Source organism: Sturnus vulgaris, chromosome 12 (assembly GCF_052056855.1).
Source record: "Sturnus vulgaris isolate bStuVul1 chromosome 12, bStuVul1.hap1, whole genome shotgun sequence".
Taxonomy (NCBI): Eukaryota; Metazoa; Chordata; class Aves; order Passeriformes; family Sturnidae; genus Sturnus; species Sturnus vulgaris.
The window spans coordinates 9403203-9421942 of NC_142254.1; the positions used below are offsets into that span (position 1 = coordinate 9403203).

General features: G+C 37.5%; 1 long non-coding RNA gene across 5 annotated transcripts in view; it reads right to left on the reverse strand.

Moving 5' to 3' along the window:
* Positions 1–18740, reverse strand: part of LOC148222359 (uncharacterized) — a 78421-nt gene that overhangs the window by 46522 nt on the left and 13159 nt on the right. For 3 of the 5 annotated variants that reach the window (XR_015806244.1, XR_015806243.1, XR_015806240.1), the window contains exons 2-4: positions 15344–15446; positions 13944–14122; positions 13409–13548 (exon numbers count right to left, since the gene is read on the reverse strand). This is a non-coding gene — a long non-coding RNA (uncharacterized LOC148222359). The remainder of the gene's footprint in view (positions 1–13408; positions 13549–13943; positions 14123–15343; positions 15447–18740) is intronic. The other 2 variants (XR_015806242.1, XR_015806241.1) reach the window with 2 other exon arrangements.

The window sequence follows — 18740 nt, forward strand, 5'->3', positions numbered from 1 at the left end:
CTATTTTTTTCACCATGTTTTTACCTTGCTGAGCTGTTTTTACCATCCTATTTTACATTCAAAAACTGTTAGAAGAAGTTATTCAAATATATTTTTTTATATCATGTAAATTTCAATATTTGTTTGGTTTGCTCTTCCTCACATGCAAACTATGTAAACCAGATTCCAATAATGGTTTAAAATAAAGCTGTTAGTCTAGTGAGGGAAGGTCAGAACCAGCATTTTATACTGCTTGTTGATTTATAGCACTACGTGGTTTGAAAAAAGACAAAATGATAATTTAGGCAAACAAGATACTAATGCATAAATCTGCCCATTCTAGAGCTGAAGTAGTTTATGTTTTTCTGCCTGGTTCATTTTGTGTTAGTTACAAAATAGTATAAACAGTTCTAGCCAGGGCTATAAACTGTGTAGAGTTTAATTGTTGAGCCCAGTAGAGCTTTAAGTTCCAAGCCTTAAACAGTAAAGGAGATTTCAATTCCTAAGGGTTGTGCCATATTTTCACTTAGGACTAAAATATAGCAGTTGCCTGAGGAAGAAGTTTTAGTCAGAAAAATATTTGAAGTAGGCAAAAGCCTTATTTAAAATTTTACTAGAAAATGAGAATTCTGCGCCGGTTGTCAGAAAATATAACATGCTAAGCCACAGGAAATCTGTCTAAATGGTGTTACTAGGTGGGCCAGTGAGAGTATTTACCAGAGCCTCTGGTACCTGTCAGTCACAGAATTTGGGTGGAAAATCTTCTGGCACACAGTGCAGCAGGCTGAATTTTTGCCACTACTTATCTGTGACTCTAAGAGGAAAGGTGAATAAAATGTTCTTTAATCTGCTCTAGCAAAGCTTTAATGAAGAAAAAGGTTTTTTGTGTTTGTCAGCTGTACAGTTCTGGTGGTTGGTACACCTGTCCACCAGGGGACACCTGAGTTCTCTGGTTTGCACAGGCCAGGTTAGACAGCTCTGAGAGACTGACCCTTCCACAGCCATGGCAACTTCTGCTCTCAATGAACAGCCACCACTGAAGCCTGATGAATGTTGGCTGATGGAAGGGAAAACTCTGCATTTAGAATAATTTTGCTGATTCTAAATATTGTCACCTTTCCCTCGTCTAAACCATACTTGCTTCTACCAGCAAGAAAGTCTAAAAGAGGGGCTGTCTCTCCAGAGGGACATTGCAGCATTGGAGAAATGGTCTTTTGGTGTCCCTTCTGGGCTGGGATGTTCTGTGATTCTGTAAATGAGGGGCAGTAGGGATGTTGGGAGGCCGTGGGTTGGTGTCCCATGGAAGCAGTCCTGCCCTTATGCTCCCAAATCAGAAGAGTGCAACACTCAGTTGATCCTGTTGCTTCATTATGGATAAAAGGAGGTTTTATACCATGTGCAGTCTAATTATACTTTAAATACGGGGCTCTCAGGTTTTAGTTTTTCTGTGACTATTGTGAGGGATGGACATAGAATATTTTATAATGGACAAATAACTGCCTGCTTCAGGAAGTAGGGAAAATAGAAGCCAAATGTAAGCATGAGTAAAAGCATTTATACATGATTGTGATTCAAGGGATAGAGCCACAGAACAACTTCAAAGATTCCTGCTAGTCGACAGGACATTTGGAACAGACTGAGATGAGAAAAAAGCATTCCCTCTGCATTACAAAATTCTGGCATTCTCTTTCAAACTGCTAATTAGGAAAAATAGGTAGCACCCACAGATGAAAGCACTGTATACATCAATCTTAAAAATAAAGACATGATTATGGAATTTTTGGTACCAAGTATCTAGACATTGGTCCCCCATAATCTTGTTTGTGTATCTGAGAAATAGAATTTAGAAGTGTAAAAGACTAACTTCTCTAAATCTTAGTGCTTTTTTTCTTTTTCTTTTTTTTTATTTTTTTTCTTCCCGATTTGAATTGCTTTCTGTTTAAAAAATTTGTTTCCCCCAGCATTTTTCTGGGGTATTTCCACCTTAATACCATGAAAGTGAACCTTTCTTTTACAGCCAAATGATTTGCAGACCAGAATATCACAATATATTTGATAATTACAAACGTTATTTGAGGATATATGTTGAAGTTTACAGACACATCAACTCTTGCTAAACTGAAACAGAGAAAAAAGCATGTGTTTGGTTTGGTACAGAGTTTTCCATAGTCCTAAAACCAACATGAGGATGTTTCAGGCATAGCCTGAATTAATTACTTGAAAAGTTTTATGGCTTCCCCCTATGGAGATGCTGTTCTGATTGCAGCTGTGTGGGGCTCTAGGATAATGTTTATGGTAAGATGGCAAGATATGTGAGAAGACTCTGTCTTACTTCTGAGACTTGGTGTAGTTGTAACATGGAGTCTGTCTCTTCCCAGGAAGTGTAAATAGATTTGACCCTTCATTGCATATATGGATGGTACATCTGAATTTTGTCATGCCTATCAGGTCTTGCTGCAGTAATTATATTTGCTTAGTTGTCCTCTTGAAGGTTGTCATAATTTCCCTTCAGAGCTGAACTGAGGTCAATTATCTCAAGCCCATTACTATACAAAAAAAATCTTACATTTCATCCCAATCAATATTAAATATTGAACTATATATTAGTCACGTGTATATTTTTGCTGAAGTTTGGCTGTCAGTTTTCAGGCATATGTGAAATATTCAGGCAAACATATGGAAATTTTTCACACTGAGACTTTTATACTGCTTTACCTAATGAGAAAGTGTTGTGTTCTGTGGGTTAATTTTTCTCACATAATATCTTTTGTCACAGCAGCTGTGAAGGCAGCTGATAATCCAAGGAGAGAGTGTCAAGACCCTCCTGAACAGAAGTTTCCTGTGTGATTATATTTATAGGGAAATATAAGAAAAGTGTTGAAATTTGATGGAGTCTCCTCACATTTTGGAGTCCCTAAATAGTCATGTGAGTTTATGGAAAGCCAGCATCCTTCTCTAATCTGAAGTTCTTTCCTGTGAATGGATGCTGACCAAACCCCTGACTGGGGTGGTGTGTTACCACCTGTGAACTTGTAAACTGGATATAGAGAGGACAGATTTTTTCTTTTCTTAGTTCAGCATTATATTTTTTCTCTCCTTCAGTGTTCCTTTCCAGTTTCTTAGTGGTGATGAGATTGAATTACAAATGGTTATTTTGTTTGTAAATAAATAATTGCTTTTAGTTTCATTTACTTTTGCTGGAGATAAATACAATTTCAGACTAAGCAGAATTATATTCCTTCAAGGATAGTGATCCTAGGAGGCATTGTATTCCTGCAAGGGCAATGATCCTTAAAATTTGAGCACCTTATCCTGATTTCCAAGACATTTCTCTGTGGCATGTGAAGGATAGCTGAACCATACCAGATCTCTGTTGGACTGTTTGATTTAGGAAAGAATAACACAGCTACGTGTGTGGAAAAAATGCCTTCTGATGACCTGTAATAGCCACAAGAATTTGTTGGCATGTGGAAATGTAATTAGGAACACGTGGATCCCAAGAGCACAGGAGAGTTTGTGACACAGGGGCTAAGCCCAGAAGCATAATGTGCTGAAGTTAAGAGAAGAATGAGCAGTGACAATGGTGTTAATTACGAGTATTGGTAGCATATAAAAATAGGCTTGTCATAGTGCTGCTTTTCATGGCAATTGCAGAAAGAATGTATTGGGTTAAAAGTATGCAGCAAGAGTCATGGCCAGAATTAATTTAGGCTTTGATAACTTCTGCTATCTATGTACAGCTCATAGATTCTGTTTGAGCTGTAGATATTTTTGCTGCAGACTCCAGTTGGCCAGTAAGACTGAGCTTTTGTCCTTGCATTTTCATCTTGGACTGAAACATTTAACACATGACTGAGGCCTTTTGGAAAAGTGTAAGGGAAAATAAGGCAAAAAGCAGTTTTTCAACACCCAGTTGAACTCTGCACATACATTCAGAGCTAATGGGATCTAATGCAGATGTTACTGCATGACCAGCTGACTTTGGGAGCTCTCCCAAAGATGTGTGGAGTCAGTTTGATAACACAAGGGCCAGATCGAGCTGATGCAAAAGGACTGCTTTTCTATTGGGAGGTTCTGGAATACCAGTCTGGCAAAGTGAATGCACTGTGGGAAGAGATCACACAATAGAGGAGGCAGGAGGTCACTTTTTCTGCAGCATTTACACTCCATGGGGGTTTACACCTGAACAGCAGCAGCTTTGTTGGAAACACTGACATACAGCTGGTGGATTACTGAAAATTTTAATTACATTGCACTTTGTTCTCTTTTCCAGGACTGCTGCCCTCTCCATTCACCATAGTGTGCATCAGTCAGCCCCTTTAATTTTATCATAATAATACATGATTACTTATATCAACAAAAGTTGTTTCTGCATCTGTGGGCTGAGTGAATAGTGTAACGTTGTATTCTGAAGTGTTTCCTTGTGATTTAATCACTATGCATGAAATCTCAGGAATAAGAAGGCCACATTTTATTAAAATTTTCTATTACAAAATTTATAGGGCCTATCAAAGTTACTATCCAAAGCAGATTTTTATGGAGATGATCTCTTTCAATTCCCTGCTCGGCAGTCTCAGGTGAGCTACCCGTATAGGAAAGTAGCTGCTTAGAAGATGTTTTGCTCCAGACATTTTGTGTTACAGGCAGATGAATGGAAGCCTGCATCAAAGAGCTTCATTTTTTTTTATGGTTCAGTGTTCAGGTGGCATATAAGTGCAACCAAAGCAAATGCTGACAGCCTTACATTCATCTCAAGAACCTTTCCTTCCTTCCCTTGAGAGAAAGGGAGCCAAGAAAAAGGAGTCTGTAGAATTGCATCTAAAATTCCCTAATTATATCATGTGATGTTTCTGTAGGGAATTAAAAAGTGTAAGGCTAAAATGAGGAAGATGTTTTTGTTCTCTTTTTGTTGTTTGTATATGACTGTGCCTGCTGTAAGGTATCTCCAAGACAATATGAACATCTCATTTGGTAGTGAAGAATTAGCCCATTTTTAAGCTACAATGACAGTTTCAATGACCAGTATTTCAAAGTGTGAATTCCATTATAATACTGGAGATAGACGTATTTTATTTTTTTAATTGGGCACATCAAATAGATATGTGCACTGCCATCTCCTAGCAGCTTAAGTTAGGTGAAGACTTAGTTAAATACTACTTCATGCTTGCTCAGTTTTCTACACGGACATTGTTCTTTCTGATTTTACAGATTGAAAGTTACATCATCTAAGTTCATCTAGCATTTGCTGTAGAATAAATTTACTTTCTAATGCATCTACATTTGTGAAAAGTGAGGTGCTGAGCCCCCCTCGAAAAACTACCCAGTTCAGCCTTCATGCCATTAAGTTTGTAGTGGAGCTTGTGGCTGTAGAAAGTGCAGGTGCTAACTGGAGAGATTTTGCACCTGACTCCCATGTGTAAGTGGCATATACTTTTGAGATACTTCAGAAAAGGAAAATGTATATAGATGGTGCTCTTCACTAATTGTTTCTCTTAAACCTTATTTTCTTGCAGACACAACATGAACTATTCTGCTTTATGTTGTCGATCTAAAATTCTTACTAATATTCATGTAAATTTTAAATGCTATTAGACTATTTTTTCCAAAGCAGCCTGCTTAGAGAAAATTGTGATCCTTCTGAGAAGGACGTCTTGAAGCCCTGTCTCCTACAACTGCTGTTGCTGTGATGTGGTTCTTTTGAGGCAGTACTTGATCTGCCATCAAAACTGACTGCACAAACTGCAAGTTATGAGAAAACACATCTGCAAATGTACCTGTTAATGTGGTTTATCATTTAATGGGGGTGTTGCATAGGAATTGGCTCACTCATATAGAGCCAGACACCTGGCTGGGTTTTCACTGTAAATACAGCCTCATACATCACTGTGTCTCACTAGGGGACAGGTTTTGGTGAATAACCCCATAGAGGACCAGGCAGGCCAGAAAAGGAGGAGCAGTTTTTTGGTCCATCCTGGTCTTCTTTCAAGTCATGTATTTTTTATTACTCTAGAAAACAATTTCATGAAAGAGAGTTAAACACGGGCATGAGAAAGAATGCAAGGCAAGGAGAGCAGAAACACAGTGTCACCACTCGAGCAAGTGGGTCTGGAGGGGCTGATAAGTACAGCCAGCATGGAAAGTCTGTGATGCTGGAAGATATGGAGAGACAAGGACATAATCTATTGGCAGGAATAGGTATAGCTTTGTGTAACATTGTGTAAGAATATTACTAGCAAAGTAATGCCTTTGATACTTTCTGGAATGTGTTGTATGCACCATCAAATGTAAACCAAGTTTGCTTTATAATTATGGAAAAAGGTGTGCTGCCAAGTAGCATGAGCTTTGTGAATGGAAGGCAAATAACAAGGGGGCTTATAAATAACAACCCTCATTGAGTTTTGCAACTGCATTCACTTTACTTATTTCCTAGATAATATTTATTAATTATTCAATCTAATTTCTACAGGATTGATAAGTATGTTTACTTTAAAGTTGTGGTAAGACAAAGGAGGATGCATATTGGTCATGTAATAAATCTATGACAGATCAATATAAGTTGGGGGAGAGGAGGATTACTTGGGATTGCTGATTTCTGCTCTCACATTGGAGCCCAGGATAGTTTATAGGAAAGAAAAGTTAACTCAAGATTTTTGATGTCCATTGAGCTATACAGCAGCTGAAGGGTAGATTTCATTGTCAGAATTTTGGCCATAGGTGTTCATGTTCATTGTCTCTCCTAGTCTGATATCTGCTCCTTGTTTATTTATTATATTTATTATATATTATTATTTATATTATTAGATATTTATTCTAAATCTGACCTTGTGCGATTAATTCTGTCATCTGTCCTGAGTCTAAAAACCTTGAACATTTCTGCTGGAAAGTGGTGGCAGAATTGGGCTGATGGTCAATTCTATACAAATATTGCAAACCTCTGCAGATGAATGGACCTTGCTCTGTGTGTTTTTTTCCACCAAATCTTAAAGAGAAAGTCGGAACTGCACCTAACATTGCCTTGGATGTTAAAGGACAAGAGAGTTAAATCTCAGCTTAATGCTTACAAGTCAAAATAACGTTTTTCATGATATAGCTACATCCCCATTGTCTTCTAGTTATGGAATCAAGAATTTTTGGTGATGTGTGGGATTTTTTAATGTAAGGAGAGTAAGTTGCTGGTTGAGACTGTTTCTATTTTGCAGCATGGCTCATAGTACATTATTGTACCCCTTTAGAATGCCACTTGCTCAATCAGGAAGCTTCATCAGTCTGTGCTATTTTACATGGGAATTACATTTATAATTTCTTGTATTGATTAAAAAAAAAATAATTCTCACTCACATCGTTAAATAAAGAACTTTAATTTAAATGAGTTGTTACCAGCCTAGGATCTGGCCTTTATCCTTATTCCTCAACATTAGCCTGAAGGTTTAATTCAAGTTGTATTTAGTGCAATACTTTTGTAGTCCTTCATTTACATGTATGCCAACAAGCTTAAATGCACTGCAACCTTGGAAGACTTTCAAAGGAAGTAATAATTCCTCTGAAATAGGTCTTTTGAAAGCTTTATCTTGTTCTTTCTCTTTTTGTTAATCTTGGAGCCCCTTAGCATGTCAAAGCAATTTTTCTAATGTCACATCTTCCAGACATTAGCATGAAAGAGCTTTAAAAGATGATTTGAGAAAGAATAAATGTTGAATGAGCATTTATTATAGAGCCGTTTATGCTGCATTTGCATTTTGACTATATTTTTGACGTGAAATGTTTGAAAAGCAGGCTAATTCGAAAGTCAATAGTCTCTAAACAATGTATACTACAAGTCTGTTTACCCTGAACTGTTTCCTTTGTATATTAATGTACAAAAATAAGATTTCATTAGGCTTAAGCTGATTTGTTTGTAGGGATGAGATTTAACTAGTCTCATTAGTCTTAACACTGAAATCATATTCCCTTTAGAAATTCGGTAGTGATCAAAAGTTCTCTTTGAGTGAAATTGAAGAGAATAGGTAAAAACTCATCAGTCAATTGATATTGATCTTTTTTTCTGAGTTCTGATTCCTTCCAATTCAAATGTTATGGAAATTAATTAGTGAAGAATGCCCAGGTCTGGGATAAGAAGAAGAATGTTTATTCATTAGAGTACTACAAAGGAATTTAAATAATTTTTTTTTCATTTTGAAAACATGGCAGACTGAAATAATCTATGAATGAGTAGTTAATACAGTGAAGTTGTGCATAATTTGGATGATTTATCTTTGAGCATGGAGACTGGCTAAATAGCATTTGGAATATTGATACCAGTAATTGTATGCTACAAGGTTCATACATCATATGTCATGCACGTAGGTGTGTTATCTGAGACATTATGGAGAAAGTATGTAAAAATTTCAATTTTCAGGCCTCATCTTAGTAATAAAAGTAATTTTTAAAAGTCCAAACTATTGTGTGTTTTCTGGAAATACTGCTTTGCACACAGCTTGCTAATCACCAAAATTTAAAGGAAGTAAGAAAAAAAGATCTTTCATTTTTACATTTTCAGTAAAATTTCAGCTTTAGTAGAAGGACTGAAATATTAGAAGGACGAAAAGAATAAGCAAGGCTAGTATCTTTAATGGCCAATGCTTTATTTTAAATATATCATAATGAGAGGATTATTATTATTTCCTGGATGACATTTGTGTTGTGATTTCTGACATGTTCCTGCCATTGAGTCCTCAGTACAGGAAAGACTCAGAATCTGTATTGGTACAATTCAGCAAAAGAAGGTGTAGCATAGAGAAGGGAGTGAGCATTTCACCACTGCATAAATCCCATAAGCAATACTTTTGATTTAAGTAATACAGAAGTAAACCAACTTTTCCCTCATCTTTGCTATAGACTCAACACTTTCGGCCATCCAGAGAGGAATTGCAATGTTCCCAGCATAGAAACCTTAAAATACTGCTAATAACCTATCATTCTGATGCCAGGAAAGCCATAATCGTTCTAAGTATGGCTAATGTGCAATTACACAGAAGCTGCCCTCCTTAAACAACCCTTTTTAAGTTCTCACAACACACCGAGGGCAAATCTTGTGGTGCCAAGCTGTAGACATCTAAAGGCCCTTGTAGCAACAAGGATGCTAAAGTGCCAATATTGTCAGAAAAAGGGGAATCCACAAAAATGAACATCTTCTCCATGGGTGTTCTTGGAGGTATATTTTTCATTCATCTTGAGATATCTGGGTTACTTTTTTTTTTTCTTTAAAGGCTCTGTTGAAATACTTATTTCCAGAGCAGCAATTCACTGAACAAGACTCAGGACACAGCTAAATAAGAGATGGTCTTGTTTAAGCAGGTATACATCTTCAGGGGTAGAAATCTGGACTATTTGATTAGTTTTCATAGGTATTTACATGGAACATGTATGTATATGCAAGTGTGATATACACACACACACACGAATGTTTGTGTTTTTTTGTTGTATATTTAAAAATACAGAGCAGCCTGTGCTGAGTATCTGATAACAATTATTCTAATACTTGAAGTGACAATCTAATTGAGAGGGGATGTCAGGGAATGTTTAAGTCTGAAACATAACAGAGCTTAAATGGACTCCCCTGACTCTTCAGATGGTATTTGTTGTAAGGGAGTACATAAAGAACAAGTGAAAGATTTACACTCTTGCTGTTAGTCACAGGCATACATAGAGGAAAAGAAAAAGAAACTATTTGTGAGCCTTCTGAAAAAGGTAAGAGTGTTCTCATAAAAGTAGGATTTTTTTAAAAGGGAATTGTTGAAAACGGCCTAAGAATAAAACTTTTGAACACTGTCTCCTTTTTTTTCCTTGGTATGAATAAAAGCTCTAAACGCTGTAGCCTTTAACCTTTTCAGGTCTTTCTATTCATTTCCTGAAGAGATTTACATGAGAGATGTTCTTTTCTGTTTGAGTTGTTTGATATAGGTGATGATCATGTAACTGCAAGGGCCTCTCTTTCTCAGAATCTTAGACCCCAGCACCAAGGTAAAAGGTTGCTCTCAGCAGTGGATACCAGATGAAAATGCCTCTGTCCTTCTTCAAATGTTATTCCCCTGGAAGTTCTAGCATTTCAGGGCTAATTCTTTACTACTTGGGTGCTTCCAAACCCTGGCCTTCAGATAAAACTGTAAGGGGTTGTACAGAACCCTGGGCAATCCTGAGAGGACATCTGCCAGTGTGAAGTAGTTGCCTGGGGGCTGAACTTCATCAGTCATCATATCTGTAGCAGTCTGTGTCCCTTCTCTCTTTCTGTATATGCCAGTGGCTTTTGCCCATGCATTTAGAGATGAGAACAGAAACATTCTTGAACTGGGAGACTTGTAGGGAAAGATGAATTCTGAAGTGAACAGTCCTATTGTCTGAGGAAATTCTTGCCCTGTGCATGCCTTTTGGAAACTCACTCAGTGCTAAAGCATAGCAATTCAGGAAGCAGAAGGCTTGTAGCTGGGCTTTAACATAAAGTCCTTATCACTTCTATATATTAGAGATTTTGTGGCTTCTTTTATGTGAGTAAATAATAATAAACTAGGCAAATGCTGGTCTTTCTGAAGTTGGCTTACAAACCCAAACAAAAATCCCAAACAAACTAAACCATTCCATTTACTAGATCTAGGATTTAATTTATTTGCCATAATGGATTTTTTTTTCCAGATTCCAGCTAAATTAGTTTTTCTGCTTGCTGCATACTTATCTTGCAGCTTGACCGTTTCCTTCTTTGTTGTCATTCAAGACTTGCTTTCTAAAATTTATTCCATGTTATTTCCTTTTCAGTGGGAAGAATTACTGAACTATTAGAGCAGTTCAGCAATTTCACTATGTTTCACAGTGTGCTACATAATGACTGCTTTATATGATATTATATTAGATTCTCTTTCCTCCCCAACTCTCACTTAACATGTCTGTGACTGAGGTTTCCCTTGTGCTGCTCTCTGGGGTAGGAGTAGCACTGGCCACTGATCCAGGAGCAGCTACTGCTATGTTGTGTCAAGCTTGCTTTGATGCTGTGATAAGAACAACTAAATACTGAACCTACTGGTGACAGGTGAGTAAAAATGGTCTTTTTTCCCCCCTAGTTATGATAATCTGCTCTAACAAAAATATTTTCTAAATAAACCTTGCTTCAGTAGAAATGTAGAGATGAGGGGAATAGAAGGCACACAGGACTTAATGTTCAGAAAGACAGGAACTGGAGACTGAAGCAGCCACCTCCTCTGACAGCTGCCTTGTGCTCCTTCTTGAGCAAACCCTGGCCATATAAACAAGGTCAAAGCCCAGTGTTTAGCAGAACCTTGGATTTTGTTCACATATATAGATACAAGCCACAATATCCTATTTTATAAAGTAACGTCTGCAATTTCTGCACACTTAGGTCACTTCCACCCTTTTAAAATTACTACTTTTTACTTTCTGTTCTGAATGAGCCCTAGTGTTGGAGGTTAATTTAATCCAGTTCATCAACACAATAGCTTTATTCTTTGGTAATGTACTCTCTGAATCTTTCTTGACCTTCTCCCCATTATTGTTTTCCTCATGTAATCCTGCTTTCCTGACTTGAATTTTATAAGTTCATTTGCTTTCTTTGGAATGATACATTTCAATACATTTTTTTTTCAATAGCAAAATTCATGTCCCATTTTATAAATTATTTTCTTGCTTTCATGCACCTCCTTCAGCTGATTATTTTAACAAAGAATCACAAATTTGCTGCACATAACCATTGTGCTGATTTCTAAAAGTTACCGCTGCTAATTAGTTCTTCTGCAAGCAAAAGTTGGTAGTTGAAACTGTGGTTTGTAATTAAAGCTTTTGACTAGTTGTGCTTTTGGAAAGTGAGGGAATGTCAAGTTCAATGTAGGGAAGGCTGTCTCTAACTGTGTTCTTACCTACAACACATTAAAAAAATCACCAAGAGTTGCTTTGCCCGTTTCTCTGAAAAAAGAAAAGGAATGAAAAGGAGAGATGCTCAAGAGAACTTGAAGAGATCACTACCCTTTGAGGTACAGGTTAGAGACTGAAAAAACGGTGGAAGCCAGACTTCAGAATCACTAAATCCCCCTGGAAGAAAAAAAAAAGCAGCTCACTGGTTTCTCATTGCTTGAGTCCATTAATCTTAGAACCAGAGCTCAAGAACATCCTGTTTTGATGTTCTTGGACATGTTAAGCTATTCAGATGGAGAACAATATCTGAGGTTGAGTTGTTGATCAGCAATTGAATAGAATATATAACTTGGCTGAGTGTTAATTAAATAGAATGTTTATTTATTATGCAGTTTTAGAGTGACATCAAATGTGATGTGCTACACAAAATTACTCTCTAGTAACTCTCCCAGCTGACTGCTTAGTCGTTTACTAACATCTCATCTCTTTTCACGTCCCTGAGTCCAGGTTAGTCATCTGTTACTTTGATACTCTTGCTGGTCTAAGCAAACCTTGTGTTGAATGGCAGCTACTGTGCTGCCATGGAGAGAATGTGATGTATATCCAGTCCCTGTGGCTCCTACACAGGCTCATAAATAGCCATTAAAGCCCTATATATGCCTATTCATCCCTGTTCATTGACATGGAATACGCGCTAGTCCTGCTATTTTTTCATGCTCTAATTACGGTGATCAACTCCAAGTTTGAATAGAATGTGATGGAAAGTTGATATGAGGCAGGGCTCTAGGGGTGCTGTTTTGGTGGCCAGGTGACCCTGACCTGTGTGGTGGGTTTCTGTGCAAGGAGCCTGGTTTATCCCTGCCTTGGGTCTGGCTGCTGCTTTCCTCTGGGTTCATTTTGGTATGCAGTGATTGAGGAAAAACTCCAACAGACTTCAATTAAGAGGCTGGTCTTCACTCCTCACTGGTGTAGTAAGTCCTTTTAAGGTGATAAGATCACAAGTTTCATATGCATATGGAGGTAAAAACAGTTTTCATGAAGGACACTGGAATGAACCCACGAACTGTTCCCAGGCTATTTAGGTTAAAAGTCCCACATAGCTCCCACCACCCAAGATGAGCATTGTTTGGGTCCTGGGGGAGCAGAATTCTGAAGAACCAGTAACTGGGACTTGTCTGTCCAATTAATAATCAGAAAAAAATGCAAATATAAAAGGGAACTCATAGTGATCCTGCTATTAAAGCATTAAATGTTTTGTAGCATAAGAGCACTAAGTCAGACTTCACTATAGCATTTGAAATTAGGACCTTTAAAAAAAAATACAGCAGTTGGAAGGAAAAAAAGTTCAAAGCTGCTTTTTCACCCCCTTGGAAACCTGCTGGTGTTCGGATAAAATGAATAGAGAAAAGAGAAAGGTTTGCCTTCTAATAAAGCATCTGTTGCCCACTTTGAACATTTCTTACTTCTTTGTGAGTGTGTCTCTTCAGTTATGGAGACTACTGACAATGAAGAACAGAGGTATAGAAAAAGACAATACCTGTTATATAGCCAATATTTCTGATTTCATGTCACTTTGAACAGAATCTTCATTTGACCACATGCTGTGTGCAAAAGGAATTTCTTTGTTGTTTAACCCAAAGATGCTGTAAGATGCTCAAAAAGGTAAACTGCAGGAATCTGTTCAATAAGAAAGATAAAAACAAACCTTACAATTCATTCAGTGCACTGCTATCACTTTTATCTTCACCCTATTTTGGCATGCTGCATAAAAACTGAATTCAAATGACTTATGCTTCCCTCCCTTTTCTTAATTTTGTTAATTCAGTGCATGAACTATATCTTTCCTTCATCTTTGAAATAAAAGGTAATAAAAGAAACAGCTTCACATAGACACAAAATGTGAGAAAGAATAAGAGGTGCACATGCATCCCCGGATTGCTTAAAAGCCTGTGGACAGTTCTCATTGCCACTGAATTTCAGCTGCAGTACCCACACTTTGTGAGGGTTACCCTCTACTAAAGACTTGCAGCCTTTTATGGTAGGAGGTTCTCAGATTTGGCTGAGCTGCTCACCTGAGTGATTCAGCAACATTTTTTCCAGACTCTTTATTCTTCTGTCTTCCATGACTGCTTACAATTCAAGGCCAAAATGGGAGGAGAATTGTTTTCTAAGGGCTTCCTTCATCTCTTCCCAGCCAGCTCTTGTCCTGCCTGCAGTGCACAACGTCAGCTTGTGACTGGCCATTGAAGCACTGAGCAAAAGCAAAGCAATGAAATATAATCTTAAAGCTTGACCAAATAACTGAGTTTAGCGAAATAAAAAAAAAAAAAGAAACCAAACCGCTTTCATTTTAAATGGATATAGGAAAGAATTAAGTTTTTAACTGAAAAATATTTTGATCTTTGAATTGCTTAAGGTAGATATGATTGCAAAGATGACTTTGCAGTGCTTTGTTTTCTTAAGCTCTCCAGACATTGCCCTCAGATTCTTTCCTATGTTAGCTTCAAGTTGATATTATAATTTGACGAGCTCTTTAAGGTTGTGGTGGTGTGGGGTTTTGTGCTGGAAAATATGTACTTTTTTTTTTCTGGTGAAACCCACTGCTCATGAACAGAAGGAGGGTACCTGTGGGTCTGGGTGTAACTCAGTCAAGAGTTGTAAAGCACTCTACTCAACAAGGACATTTTAAATTATTTGGATTTAGTTAATGACACTTGTTTCCTGTTTGCCTGAATTGTAAAGATGCTCTGAGATGCTCACATAGTACAATAGTGAGAGCCTTTAGCACATGGGTGTAAATTATTACAGTTGAATTTTGCTTTAACTACAGTCAAGTACAATTAGTTGTGACCTATTATACTGCATTTTTAAAAAATATGGACGAGTTTTAATTTCTCACAGAGGTTTGTGCGTGGCCTACGAGGCAGGTGAATGAGCCCTGCCCTTGGATAGACTTCTCTGGAAAATAACCAGTTTAGAACTCTAAAAACTTGAGCCTGGTATGGCTGGAAAAATCAGGTTCTGTTGTGAAGCTGATCAGGCTTGCTCAGGGAAGGGGAAGGTGCCAGGATTTGACAGACCATATTTCTAACCAGCTTTGGGCAGCAGACTCTTCCTTTCATTGCTGTCTCCATTTCAAACGAAGCCAGAGGACATACTCCCATTTAATCGTTGGCAACTTACCTCTAGACTGGCCACCCTGTGTCTCATTTGAATTCCTTGGGCCACAGTCACTGCCAGCTTTCCCAAGGGTTTTACTCTGAATTGTGCATTCCTTCTGTCAAGTCATCAATAACATTACTCAGAGCAGATGTATTTCTGTAATTGATTAGTTATCTCTTCATGGCAAATAGTAGCGTTTGTGATCGAGTAACAGGTTCATAGATTCCCTTGATCAAAGCATCAGAATCTGATTATACTTCCTGTAAAGAACAACCTTTGAAGTGGATCAGCACTCAGGTAATTCAATTACCTGCTTTCTGGAAAATTCATCTTGAAAGGAGGTCATTTGCTCAGGTACAAAGAGGTGGAAGATACTGTTTCCATTATGACCCATATGGTGACTTTCTGTCAGCCTCAGAAAAAAGGAGTGTGAGAAGATTATTTACTCTGTTGGAGAGGTAAAGATGTGACTTGTCTTTTTTTGTTATTCTATATATTAAATAGATATTTTTTTTAATGAATCCCATATTAGATTCATCTGCATCTGACCCTTAGTACAGTTCTAGGAAAAATGAGCAGTTACTAAATTTAAACTCAAATATTTGTTTGCCAGCCAATTTATTAGCTTTTATTCTCCTCGTAATTCTTGATAGAAGTCCCTTTTTAAAACCAGGCCTCACTCTTCTTTTTTCTCTCCTTTTACATGTGGCTAAAAGTTTCTAAGGGATATCCAGTAATCCAGGAATTATGTTTCCACACTTTTTCCTTGCCAGGAGTGTGTCAACATTTCTTATTTCATTATTAAAATAGATCAATCATTCCTAATAGGCAACAAAAGTACTTTATTACACAGAAATTAAAAGTACTGTTGAATTTTACTTTGAAGCTGAGAACTCCTAAGAAAAGTAATGGAAAAAAAGTGAAAGGCATTTTTAATTTGAGCACTTTTAAACTTAGCAATTTCCTTCTTTAACATTAACTTCTGAGTATCATTATACTATAGATACAATGCAGCACAGTTTTGCAATGCTGCAGACAAGGCTTATACAAGATCCTGTTAGTACTAAAATCTTTCTTTACTCTCAGTTAAGGAGAGATGATGGTGCATTATTGCTCTGTAACATGATAGAATCGATCCTGACACCGTCAGGAAGACTCCAGATGAATGGAAGAGATTTTTTTTCCTCAAATGTGGAGATAGTATCAAACTGTGCTAAAACAAAATTTGTTCTTTTAAAAATCTAAGCTAGAACAGCCCTGCTATAACCTTTGCTTTTTTTCTCAATAGGTAGCTCAGATACCAGGAGGGCCTTTTTTATTTTTACCATGGGTGTGATGGCTGTAGGAGCTGACAAACAATGCATGGTTAAAAACTAACATGAAGCTGAATGAGTATAAAGAAATCAGGTTCAGGAAATGGAAAACTCAGCATTTTAAAATAACTGTAAAAGTAATCATGGCATTCTGTAGCATGTGGAATATTTAAATGGAGGCAAAAAATTAGTTAATTCTGTATTCTTTACTGCCTTCACTCTTCTTTGGATCTACTTGGATGAATTCTGTGGCTGGTATGATGCCCCAGTTCCCATCTCTGTAACAAACAGTGGGCAGAGCTAGAGGACAGGATCCAGCAGCAGCTTCCAGTTAGGAGTGGTTATCTTTCCTGTCTTTCTTTAGCCATTGGGAACATGTCTTCCAAGGCAAGGGAAAAAAAAAAAGATGTGAAGGAATCATAACATTTGTAAAAGTTCTCTTATACAATCTTTGTTATCACTGGACCTCAGGGACCATGTGACAGCAATATTTCCTGCAGGGGTGCAGTGCATGGTAGATCTTGGAATTAGCTTGAGTTATGTGAAATTTCACTTTAGTTCTCTACCATCCATCCCCTGCTGGTGGGTTTTCAGTGTCCCTTGGTTAAATCTGCCCAGAGTAGAAGACAAGGTGGTTCCAAGACTCAGAGTTTGTAAGAATTGTGCCAAGTACATGTTCCTATCCAGAAGGCAGATAAAAATGGCAATAGTGAAGGAAAATTAAAAATAGCCAACCTTTGAGAGTTTTCAAGGCAGAAAACTCCTTAGGACGAGGTGGAATTTCTGAAAGAATTCTTTAAACCTCTCACTGTGAAGAAATGCCTTTTTTGTGAAAAGGAAGGCAGGGTCACAAAAGTATAACAAGTATTTGAGATCTTTTCTTTCTTCTCTCTTCAGCTGGTGTCACTTGTGTCTCCTCCTTGCTCTTTAGGCTCCTCCATCTTTGCCCACCTGTCACCCCTTTGAGATACTTTCAGGTATAAAAAATGTTCTCTCTCTCTTTGTGATGGGAACTTTGGGCTCTTTACTCTAGCTGAGATTTTTTGTAAACTAGTTTTGGCTCTCTTGGGTGACCTCTGAGACTAACCCATGTTAATTGAGACTTCCACAATCTTCCATATGTTCATAGTCTTCTGTGTACGTACACCTACACACTTTCTGTGTTAAAAATATTTCTGAAATTGTGAGATCATGACATTCATGTGCAAGATATGGCTCTTCTGTACGTCCCCTGGCTCTCTTCAATACCCATTTCACCTGTTCTACATTTCTGACATCCTGTGGACATATTTCTAAGTATTTCAAAATGGTACATAAACCACTTTTTCTGACTGCTGTGAGGATTTATTTTCCTAGTGGAATATGGTTACAGCACTCAGTTTCCACATAGAAAGGTTGATTCAAGTATATTTTCAAGGAAAAAAAAGTCCTTTCAGCTCTCCAGGCAGTGATCTGCTCTTATGACTAAGGAATTAACTTGTTTGCTAGCTCCCTAGTCTGGATGTTAAAACTCATAATAGTCTCTAAGAAACAACTGCTCTTCATTCTGTCTTTGCATGCCTTTTGTTCTTGGCTGTACCTATATGTGTAACAACAGCAGTTCAATGGTAATGTCATTGTTCCTTTAAAGTACTGCAGTGTCTTTCCTTATTCTGAATCATATTGACTAAAGCTACACTTTATGAAACATCAGAAAACAGACTTTTCTGTTTTCTGAAACACAGTCCTAATTACCTGAAAGATACTTTGGCACAAAAGAAGAGTTCATGCATCTTTTAACAAAACAAACACGAATTTTTCATCTATTTTTCCTCTTCTAACATCAAGGAGTGCTGAAAGCTGTATGTTTGTAGCAAAGAAAATAAATTTTGTATTTACCTACTTTAAAATCTGGGAGCAAGAAATTCACATCATCATAAAAATCCCTGAAGAGTTTCCTCGGGTTTGAGGCCTGAAATTACATTTATTCCCAAGAATGGGTAAAAGTATCAAAAATAATTTTTTTCTCCTATTCCATTGTGGTGGTCGCTTTCCCTGGCTGAGCTCTGTGTTTCAGCTCTGTGAACTTGGGCAGGAGGATCTAATTTCATTTGCCCATGTCTGTCTAGTTTGTGAACTGAGTCACACAAGGCACAGCTGCCTGTTCCAAGATGTTCCTAAAGCACTGCAGTAGGATCCGAGCCTTGGTTAAGCCTCCTAGATGCCAACAACTATTATTAATTATAATACAAGATATTCATTAGTAATTTGTGTAAATTGAGTGGAATGGGAAGCTCTGTCCTCAGAAGTGGTTAGATACTGTGAGAACTGCAGGATGATTTTTTTTGGCTGTATGTAGTGCAGGCTAAATGCAGGTCAAGCTCTGTTAGGACTGTTGAGTCAATAACTCATCCT